This window comes from Poecilia latipinna, unplaced genomic scaffold (genome assembly GCF_001443285.1).
Source record: "Poecilia latipinna isolate Pla-1442-1.1 unplaced genomic scaffold, P_latipinna-1.0 Scaffold436, whole genome shotgun sequence".
Classification (NCBI taxonomy): Eukaryota; Metazoa; Chordata; class Actinopteri; order Cyprinodontiformes; family Poeciliidae; genus Poecilia; species Poecilia latipinna.
Genome location: NW_015113052.1, coordinates 102,036 through 113,743, shown reverse-complemented (window position 1 = coordinate 113,743; position 11,708 = coordinate 102,036). Strand labels below are relative to the sequence as shown.

General features: G+C 40.5%; 1 long non-coding RNA gene across 1 annotated transcript in view; it reads left to right on the top strand.

The window, feature by feature from the left end:
• The first annotated feature begins 8,732 nt into the window (after nt 1–8,732).
• Nucleotides 8,733–11,708, top strand: part of LOC106951024 (uncharacterized) — an 8,739-nt gene continuing 5,763 nt past the window's right edge. Inside the window, exon 1 of the long non-coding RNA XR_001425735.1 lies at nt 8,733–9,090. This is a non-coding gene — a long non-coding RNA (uncharacterized LOC106951024). The remainder of the gene's footprint in view (nt 9,091–11,708) is intronic.

Genomic DNA, 11,708 nt, shown 5'->3' with positions numbered 1-11,708 from the left:
ATCAACAGTGAGGTTGGGTCAAGCGCAGGAAGGGCCCTTCCGTAACGGCGGGATCTGTTTCTCGAAACAGCGTGAAAAGGGGGGCGCAGAGGAGATCAAAGCCCGCGTGTGAACCGTGCTTTTATTGAAACTATGCGGGATTAACCAGACTTGTCTTTCTGCATGCATGAAAGGGAAGGCCCATGAAACATGAAGAGATTTCATATATACTTTTTCTTTCACCTCTTTTCTGCTAGTAGATTGAAGCTGCTATAGGATCCAAAAGGGGTCCAGATTTTCTTTTGGAATCAAATCAAATCTAGTGGAAACCCTGTCATCCTTGACAGCATTCAGGGAGATTGATTGAGGACAGAAGGAGGCTTTTTGGGCTCCTTTCATGTGCCGTGTCCCACCGCGAGACAAACAGCTGGGGGAGGTTTGAGTGCCAGATGGGAGGAGAAATGAGTGTATTGGTGAGGAGCCTTTGATGGATGGTGATATTTTTGCACAAGTGACCATTTATCACTGGCTGGACAGCTTTTTCTCCAGCTCATTGCAAAAGTTTTCACGGCTCTCGAAGATTTTTTCGCCATTTTCTCACGACACGACAAACTTATGAAACGTTTCGTCGAGGCGTTAAATGACAGACCGACGCACATTGGTGCGTCGTTAGGAAGCGGAAGGATAACGACGCACGGTTTTCAAAATGTCGAGGAGGATTAATAGGGAAAGCAGTCGAGAGGTTTGTGACTCTGGAGGGGCTGCAGAGAGCACCAGCTCAGGTGGAAGACATTTATTTATTTTTTTTCCATTTCACAAATAGTTTAATTTGTGCTTAAAAATTTTGATCTAATAAACCTGCATAAACCGTCTGTGGTGAGACCCGGACCGTTCTAAAATTGCAGGCTAGGTCTGCTGAAAATTACGTGAAGACTTGGAGTTGTGATTGCGAGAAAGATGGCTTCTCAAGTGTCACCTTGGGAGGACAAATATAGATGCAGGACACTATTGAAAACAATATATCTAGTTACTTTAATTTTGCTGGACCTGCTGTTTTCTTTGCTTTTCAAACATGTCTGCGTATGAGTGGCGTGCAGGAAACTGTGATTGAGACCGGAAGGGAGCTTTTCATCAAAAATGGCTACGATAACAGATGTGCTCATTTCATTAAGGGGCTCACAGCATGCTTCCTGTTTTAATCGTACTCTCAGATAGCTGTGAAGATGTAGCTGTGAGGCGATGACTTCACTTTTGTGGGTAAAAACAGTTTAGGAAAGCTAAATGCTACGTCTCAACAACTACCATTTGCCTCAAAGCCTTAGGGCTAAGTTATCGCATATTGTTAATTCGTGCATTATTTTCTTTTGCGATCACTCCTTTTTCTAGCTTACATTCAGCCTGGTTAACAATGAGGCTTCTGTTTCTGACTGGTTGTCTCAGTTGAGTCGAGTCTGATCCGGACTGTAACCTCCCGCTGCTGCGTGTTGTTCCTGGCACAGCTTTGAGCTTCCCTGTGTGTCTGTACGGCATATGTACTGTGTGTAAGCAGCTCACAATGTATGAGTGTACATTTGTCAGAGCAGGTAGTAGACTTAATAGCTGGAATGTTCGGAGCCGGCGTCCAACATCTGGAGGCCGACTCCAGAAGGAGCATAAAGAAGAGCTGGTGGGTCGGACAGATCGTTATTCGAACCAGATGGGGGTAACTTCTCATAAAAGTGGTATAAAAAAAGAAGAAGAAAAGAAAAACAACGCCACGCTGTATTTTTCTTTCACTTTTATTTTGTTTCGTTTGAGAGTAAATGGCCATTCTTTTCTAATGTGTTCTATGAAGTGAGATATTTTAAGAAAAATAATGAATATACTAGGAAAAACAGGACACATCTGAATTCATTGGGAATTTTCTGCTTTGGAGTTTGTTCAAATAAGTCTTGTCATAGATTTGAATTTTAGTTTAGGGTTAGTCTATGACATTTGAGTTAGTGTGAGGTCAATGCACAGGGAAAGCCAGATCAGAAAATATTTCTCCAGAAGCCATTTGTCATGTGTCAGCAGGCCATCAGGATTATTATTATTATTATTATTATTATTATTATTTTTTTGTGTCATTTACAACCCGTACATTTTTTATATTGCGTTTGTGGATGTGCAGACACACAAGCTACATTTTTCCGGTAAAAAAAAAAAGATTCCAAAGACTGCAACAAATAGGTCCAACGCAATGACTGTGGACATACTGAATCATGTGGTAATAAAGGCATCTGCTGGCCATAGTAGTAAGTCATTAAAAGAAGAAGAAGAAGAAAAAAAAGGCCTAAAAACATTTCTATCCTTATCCAGCTCAGATACAGTTGGATCCACAAGAATTGCACATTAAAAAATCGACTTGTTTGCATTCAGGACAGTCTGATAAAATGTAGATACAAAATAAAAGATTTAACTTCCTGCTTCCTTTCTGCGTGTGCGTTTGTTGTTGTTGTTGGGATTTCTGGGCTGCCAAGCCAGAAAAAAAAAACAATCTCAAGGACGTCCAGTAATTTCCCTTTCTCTGTTGAAACGGACCAATGTTGTTTTGTCTTGTCCCGAAGGAGAGCGCCGTGAGAAAACAGCGATGGAGCTGATGCAGAGCTCTTATCTCTGTTGTTGGAAGTAACTGTAATAGTGACTAATGCTATGTAGACACACATTTCTCTTCATCTGCACCTGTGGAGTGAGCTGACGTTAACTCTAAAGAATGACAGAGAGGAAAAGCCCCGATTCCACACAATGACAGACGTTCGTTTATTTTGTCGCACCGGGTGCCTGCTGAATGGACGCCTGAGCTAGATTCTCTCTAACAAACTTGAGCGCAAACAGTTTTGAGTGTGTTTATGTGTCTTTTGGTGTTAAATTTGGAGGCGCACGTTTTTTTGTTTTTGTTTTTTTGGGGTGTGTGTGTGTGGGGGGGTGTTGGCATATGTGTATGTGGGAGCTAATGAGACTCTAATACGGTGCATATGTTCTGCAGTTGTGTATGTTTACGGACTGAGGGGATGGGAGCGCTTGTGAAAACAGCGTTACTCAGGGTACAGTTCCACTGGATCACAGGTTACAGCCCCAGGGGATTGTGGGATAGGTCGGGCCACTGTAGGAAATGGATAGTGAGTTGTGTGTGTGTGTGTGCGTGTGTGTGCGTATTTATGTAAGAATGTTTTACTGACCATAAAAGAGAGAGAGAGAGAGAAGAGGAGGTGAACATCAGTGACATTACGGTAAACCAGATGAAGCTGCTCTCAATCTTTTCTGATATCCTTGCTCCTGTTCTTGTGTCCGAGCTGAAAAAGGACGTATTAACGAAAAGTATTTGCTGGCAAAGCTGCAGTTCAAAATTCCTCTGTCTATTTATTTGCTGTAGTATTTCTCTCTGGAGTGCCTTCCCGCTGAAATACAGCGTATTTTGCCATGGATTAGATAGAAAGTATGCAGTATGAAGGCCATAAGTCCACTGCAGCGATTCCCTTTCATATCTCATGAGATATTAGCCAGTTTTAACAGAGAACAGATATCCATTGCACATAAAAAGCTTTCCAGTTAACACTTGTGGTTCAAGAAATTCTGTCCTCTGGTATCTTTTTTGGGATTTTGGGGAAACTAAAGAACGTAGAATCATTTCACGTGGAGTTTCCATGCTCTCCATGTGCATGCACGGCTTCTCTGACACCATCATTATGTTAATCAGAGTCTTTAAAATGAACCTCGGCAGCTACGTGTTGTCTTGGCCTCACGATTTCAACATGCGAACAGCATGATGAGGATGACTGTTTAGACACCAATTCTTATTCAAGCGATTTATTGGCCGATTCAAGGTGAGTTGTGCCCTTAAGCTACTTATATTTTCAATAAATATGAAACAGTGACAGAATTACTTGTTGCCTCACTCATTTTGGATGTGTCAAATTTTTTTTTTTTTCTACTTCAGTGGTGCGAACGCTGCACTAAAAGACACAAAATAGCTTCCTGAAGTCGTCGTCGCACCTACTCCTCCAGCAGGCCTGGCATAAACAGTGACTCGGTTTGATGGCCGCCGTGTTTTGCCTCTTCTGCTGTTGAGGAGAATCAACTGTTCAGCCATTCATGCTCAGCTCTAATGAGAACCGATGCAACCAGCAGCAGAGCTGTATTTGAACGGGCGAAAATATGGTGACTGTTCCAGTCAGAGTCAGAATAGGAACTGTCAAATGTAATAAATAAAGGAGGGCACCAAAACCTGTTGTCTGTGTGCCATGTAAGCACTGTAAGCTGTGAAAGAGCAAGTGAAAGCAGACATTTCCGTTCGTTCGGCACATAACCTTGAATAGCAAAGGCTTTTTTGCGACCCCTCCCTCCAAACCCCCCGTTTACCAGGAAGCATGCCGTCTTGTTTCAAACACCAGGTGGTGCCACAGTGTCTGAGATAAGTAACATAACCTTATTCTGTTTCATTTTTCTTTTAAACTAACTCAGTTTAACTTCTGTTAATACATACCATTTCTCTGTCTTTTTTGTTTCATCCCTCCAGATGCTTTCATTGTCTTCTCTGATTCCCCTCCCGCTCCGTTTATCCCCCCCGCCCCCCAAATCAACGACTCCTAACATCTGGGATGCACATGTCACGGTGCAACGGGGTTAAAAACTGTATTTACCTGCATCAGTTAAAATGAACAGATTCTGGATCGATGCTTTGAACTATGATCTCAAGTTAATCTGCAAGAAAAGGAAAAAAAAAAGACTTCCACACTTTCCTTCATAATTCAGATACATCGGGGAGAACCAGACTGCGTTGTCCAGAGCCTTGTTTAGTCCAGGTTATGGTAAATGTTATTCCTGTGTGTAAATGAATGATGTTCAGAATGTACTGACATTCCGATTATGTCCTCTCAAAATCTATTCTCTGTCTCTGAGACGTTCAAGTATTTGCAGCCCAGGGAAAGTGCACACACTGATATATATAAACCTAACAGTTTCCCATCCAGAATCCATCCATTCATTCTCATTCTTGCTCCTGTCAATGTAGTGAAGCAGGAAACTTCAAACGAGATCCCTCCTTAACTCTCCATGCTTTCCACCAACTCAGACGACATGAAGGAAGTTCATTTCCACTGCTCGTGTGATCTCCTTCCTGTGGACTCGACCCACAGTTCATAGTCTTGGAACGTAAAACAACTGGTAAATTACTCATTTCTCTCGGCAGACGTTTCGGTTTTGTTCCCGTATTCTCTTTTCCCTCCGCGGATCAAGAGTCAAAGGTAGTTGAAAACCTCCATTTTGGAGGTGGGGACTCAATTCTCAGCCCATTGCGACAAACACGTTGTCATAAAACTGGAACACAACACAAATGATATTATGTGTATCAAGAGACACTTTAAAACTCTCATCATAGTTACTTGCTAGCGTTGGGCCGCACACAATGAAGTATCGGGCTTTTATCTGCGGCTGTTGGTTTCTGTTTGCACAAAAAGGCTGGATCATCCTTGGGGCCTCTCTGAATCATTGTTTTCCAAATTGTGTTGCCGTGGCAGCGGGAGGACTGAGGCTTCTGCCACAATGAGTCACATAAATCTACACTTTAAAGGGAAGCTGCCCTGTGCTGCACTTGAGTCTGGTCAGGAGCCATTCAAGTGGGATGTTTACACCTACAGGCTAAATGTGATTGGAAGTAACAGCCAAGGATGTTTTCTGTGAAGAACTCTAATAAAGACATAGTGATTAAATTAAAAATAAAATTACTGTTAAACAGCTATGTACATAATTGTATATATTTTTTAAAGTAATCTTTCATTTTTGTTTCTTTTGACTGTAAGTATTATGAAAGTATTAGAGGCTCCTGACTTGACTCCTGTTAGCAAATCTACAGGTGGGGTTAAGGATTCGGGAGGTGACAAGAAATCTTTCAACCTCAAAGACTTGCAACTCATCACAAAAGACAATTGATCAAAATACCAAAAAAAAAAAAAAAAAAAAAAAGGTCAACAATTACAAGAAGGTGTTGCTGCTGTCAATATACACTTTTAAATGGACTGTTGTGAACGCTATCAGTAATTGTGAGCCTGCAATTTTCACTAGAATCACGTTTTGTCAAGTGCGATACTTCAACTTTCGAGAGTCAGAAATGATGTCATGTTTGAACGAAAATCATTTTAAACGCATTTCTTCCATGGCTACGGATAATTCTGGGCTGACCTCCATCGAAATTATGTCAAAGCTGAAGAAGCAAAAGCTCCCAACAAACAATACTTGATTTATCACACTTTTTAAGTTTTAGGCTTATTTTCTAAAGGCCCACGTTCATTTTCAGGCACTCGAATGAGTTCATGCAGCTATGGTAAATTGTTTTTGTAATCTTTCTCATTCTGATTCTGGACATTTTGTCATTCTGTTGCTCTTCCATCTCGCATCTCCTTTTCACACAGTCAGACACAATGTTTCAATCTCCTGTTTTCAGAGATTTTGAGTTGACTTTAAATCCAAAGATGTTCTTACCCTTTACTTGAGTTAAATAAAACAATGTTTCAAGTGGAAAAGTCGCCCGAAACTTTGATAAAGAAGCTTGCAAAGTTTTAGATGCGAGAATTTGATATTCTGTCATTACGTTTGTAGAAAGTTACATATATGTGGAAAAATTAAGAGGAGAAAATGCAGTTTGTGACCTAAAGGCCCCAAAAAAATATTATTGCACATTAGCACAGTCTTTGTTCAGATACTGTCATATTACTTTTGCACACATGAAGCTAAAGTAACTTTTAATTGTCTAAAACAGCGTCGGTTTTACTTTCGGATAAGTTTTTCTTGAAGCCTCTCTTGAGAAGCTCCACAAGGTTCCTTTCTTTGGCCGACTGTTTTTTTGTCATTTGGCTCCCCTTTAAGAAAACATGAATTTTATACGTACTTCTGATAACACACAGATATTTGTGTAGAAAGCACAACCATTTTTTTTCTCTGAAACTTTTTTTTTTTTTTTTGCCATCGAAACTTTAAAGATGAAAAACTGAGTAAGTGCATATAAATCTGGGTAGGTTTTACTTTTATTTTACAAAATCTCCTGCCGTAGACCTGGGTGTGAATGAATGAATATCATAAATATTTGCCAAGAGAGTATACAACTGCACAATTAATAGAGACTAGAGGGTAGAGTGACTTTTGTTTTCCAGTTTTTAGAGGAAAAAGTCAAACCAGGAAGGGCTGGTTCCTCTGTTGAACGTGTGTTTTACCCCACACCTGTGACGGCCTCAGGCTCTTAGTGTGAAGGACGTGGACGTTACGCATCAATTGGAAACTGGTTCCCTGTCTTCTATTGTTAAACTGCCAGTCTGTCTGCATCTAATAATAAACATAAGTTGCAGTGTGTCTCTGTGTGAGCTGAAGGTCAGCGAGCAGCCGCTCCTTCGCTGAATTCAATAATAAACATTTAGGATGTACTCGAAACAACCCAAAACACCATCTTCTGCTCACTTGACGATTTTCTTCCACAGTTGGAAGAAAACGGCAGAGGTGGGAGTAGAGCTGGAGTCGCTGATTAGACGTGTCTCGCATATTCGAACATTGCAACATGTCATAACTTAGCGGTGAGATGTTGCATCCTGTATCGTTCAGTGTTGTTATTTCTGAACAGTATGTTTTGTTCAGTTGAATCAGCAGGATTTTAACGGTCGCCAGCTTATTATCACCTCTGAGTAGTTTTTATCAGCGGGAAACATTTGCGAACGATCGCTAATATGAGCCTAATCAACCCGATGTTCTGAAAATAAAAAACGTCACTCTGGCATATTTACTGTGTTTGATGTACTGCTCCTCCTTTAAATAATGGTTGCTGGTTTTTCTTTGACTCATTTGAGGATGTTGTCATCTCGTTTCTGTCTTTTTAGTCATTTTCCATATTTAAAAGTGGAGCAGGAAGTGGAACAACTGAAGATACTGTGTTCTCTTTGAAGTGCTTTCCAAACTCTCGATGTTGTGCAAACTCTTTTAATTGTTTTGGAGTATGATTCTTTTATTACATTTAAACTGTCTAGATACAATATATATATATATATATATATATATATATATATATATATATATATATATATATATAATCTAGTTTTCTGGTTTAAACAAATTTGAAAAAATAACAGCTTACGGCCCGATTCTGTTTGTAGGTTTCTTACTGTCTCCGAATCCCAGTGACAGCGTTAAACAGTCGAGCTAATAACTATCCATTTGCTACAAAACGAGAACGACAAAATCAGAGAAAGCAAGAAGACAAGAAGCTGTGCTGGAGGCGGATTACCAAACACTTTTCAGAAAGAGGAGGGTGTAAAGAGTGGGCTAAAGACCAGCAGCCTAACTGGTGCAGAGTCTTTGAGATTTACAGCACGATCTCATTATCCAGATAAAACTATGAGGGGTTTTTTTGTGTTTGTTTTCTGGTGGAGGACAGACAACTTTTTCTTTTAGATTTCTGAAAACTGATACCGTTCACTCTGACCGTGTTTTCAGGTCATTAGAATGTTACTGAAAAGTCAACTCACCTAGTAGAGCAGATTATATGGATTACTTACTGAAGTTTTCAATCCCTTGATTTCTGTTAATTATGATGATTTTCTGCTTACTGCTAAAGAAAACATAATATTTAAGATTAGAATATGACACCAGAACGACTAAAAAAAACACAGAAAAGTCATCTTAATTTAATGAATGTCAAATAACAGCTTAAATGTTTTTTTTTTTATTTTGATATGTACTCCTAATCTGACAAATGTGCCTCGTCACATTGCATATTCTAATTTATGGAACATGTCAGTCTCTGCTGTGGCTGTTGCTAGGGCGACCAAGCCCCCTTCAAATTTTATACCGACGTCCTGCGTGAGAAGACCATGTTGCAGACAGTGAACAGTGGGGGATTTACTGGGTTTGAGGAAAAAATGACTCTAAGGATGAAAGAAAGAAAAGGGGGGGGGGGCTGCGGAGGACGGGAAAATGTCAAAAGGTTTGATTTTTGGTCTGTAAGGACCCTAATCCAATTATGAGACATCTGAACTGTCAAATCTGGAACATGCAATGGACGTTAGACCTCTGACTTTTCGCCAGAAAAGGATCGTTATGGGCAAAACACGAGTACGTTTTTTTGAAATGCACTTGAACCAGACTTTGGTTCGAGTAGTACTGAGTAGTGGGCCTACTTAGAGGAATATTTAAAAACAGAAAATGAACATTAAGCAGCGGAGCTTATTAAAGATCATCAAATATTTGGTGAAGTTTTAAAACTCCCTTTCTCTGAAGTTACAGCTGCAAATGTTTTGTCTCTATCAGCTTCTGCACAACCTCAGACTAAAATGCTTAGCCATTCTTCTTTGCTAAATAACTCAAATTTAGTCAAATCGGATTATGTGAACCTCAATTTTCAGCTTTTTCAACATATGCTAAGGCTGATTTTGGTCTGGACTTTGACTTGTCCAATTCCAACACATGAATATGACTCCATTTAAGCTGTTCCACTGTAGCTCTGGCTGTACGTTTAGATTCACTGGAAGGCACACAGCCTCCCTGATCTCAAAGGGTTTTAATTAATGAAGTCACACTTCCCCAGTAATGTGAGCAAACAGGTTAACAAGGCCTGCTGCATGTGTGCAAAAACCTGAGTTACCCACAGATTTTCATCGTGGATTGTCTTTTATTTTTGCTGCACTCTGCAGAAGAAAAACAAAAGCACAGATAAAAAAAAAAAAAAACAGCAACTTGAAGATAGTGGCTCCCCTGGTTATGTGCAGTGTTCATTTTCTGTCATGCATCACATTTTGATAAAAACCAAACAGCTAAGCTTTGGCCTGATGTAACCAGAGCATATTCTTCCACATGTTAGGCACTCTTAAGTCCTTCTTTTTTTTTTTTTTTTTTCAAAGTTTCTTTTCTTCTGATCCATGAAGGCCGGATTTTTTTTATTTTTTATGTTTTTTTTTTTTGAGCGAGGAAGAAAGTTAAACACGCAACAGAGCCGTGTAGTGTAGGGGTGGATCACCACAAAAAATGAAAACCTGTTTTCCTCTGCAGGCTGTTTCACACAGCCAGGTTCTGGGTCTGAGAGATAATAGCATGCAAAGTGTCAGTTCCAGGGGCTTTATTTGTGGAGCGGGGCTATCTCGTTGCGGCCGCGTGTGTTTGTAGAACAGCGTGTGCGTGCATTTTCGTGCGTGTGCTTATCTCAACATGCTTGCCACAAATATACCAGTGAAAACACGCCTTCCACTACTGTGCACTGTTTACACGTGGAAGAAAGCGTGGGATAGGAGCCAAGCACACGTCCAACACACAATAGCAAGTGGTAGATTGTTCATTCCTCTGGTTGTTTACTTTGGTGCCCATTACTTTTTCCTCTTTCCACCCCTTTATTCAGCTCATCCTTTGTTCCTCACTTCATGTCTCGGTACTTTAATGACCAAAACCTGACCCCTCCCTTTTTGCTACCGTTTTTTTCATATTACACCATAGAACAGAGGCACCATCAGCATCCTCACTCTGTCTGCCAACTTTCGCCAACTTTCACACTCTTTCATGGACATTCGGGACTTTTATTTGTCATATTTTCACACCAAGCAAAGACAGGTACAGGCATGAGCACCGAGAGTCTAAGAATATTTCATTGCTATGGATTATCGCTTCGAACACAAAACGTGGAACAGTATCCAAACCTTCTTTTTTCTTCACGAAGCAAAAGCTACAATAAAGATCTCAGCTTCTGCTACCAAACTTTTTTTGTTGTTGTTGTTGGGTGCTTGAATAGATATTCTTTTCTTTGCCAAACCTTACTGAATTTGGAGTAATTACCTTTAAAATTACAACTTAACTTGAAAAACTAATCCTTGATCTTGGAAGGTGGACATCAGGTCTAGACCTGAGCTGCAAGTTTAATAATGCTCCTTTGTCTGCAGATTGTGTGTGTGCATGTGTGTGTGAAAGGAATATAACACTCCGCAGTGGTGATAGCATCTATACTTGGCGAGCCGTATAATATGATTCTCCTCAGTCTGAGTGCCTGTCAGCGCTGGTGGAGGTATATTTTAATGATTTATATTCGTCCATTTAAATGCTTGCGCGAGACGTCGCAGTAGTTTGGGAACGAGGGTGAATAAATCACGAGGAATTACCCGGCTGGGTTCCTTTTTTTTTTTTTTTTTTTTTTTTTATTGCGTGTTTGTGTTGGTGTACTTACGTTGGCAGCCTGCTTGCTATGCTAGTCTGGCTTCAGTGGTTTCTGACGTTTATCAGGCAGCCGCTTTGTCCGCTACCGAAAAGATCAAAAAACTACAGACGTTATCCTACAACAAAAGCAGTTATTCGGAGACGCCATTTTGCAAACTTGTACACGTAGTGTGTTGTACGTACGACTTTATGCCAGTCGCTACTATTTCCAGCTCGTTTCCCCCGCTCTGTTGCATTCTTTCGTCTGTGCTGACCTTTTAGCCTGGAGATAGCATCTCGGGGGGATGTTCTCTGCTGGCTGAATTTTTCCTGAATTGTTGACTTAGTAATAATAATTGGTTTGCATTTAACTTCACAGAGACATTTCACGGAGGGCTGTTCACCACAGACATTTCTGACACGGAGGCTTGGGGGATTTTACCTCCCAATATGTTTGTCTTATTCCTCGCCTCAGGCATTTTTAAAGGGAACAAAGATAAACACAACTTTTTTTCTTTCCCCCTCCCCCCCCACCAACCTCCACGCACCAGAAGAAA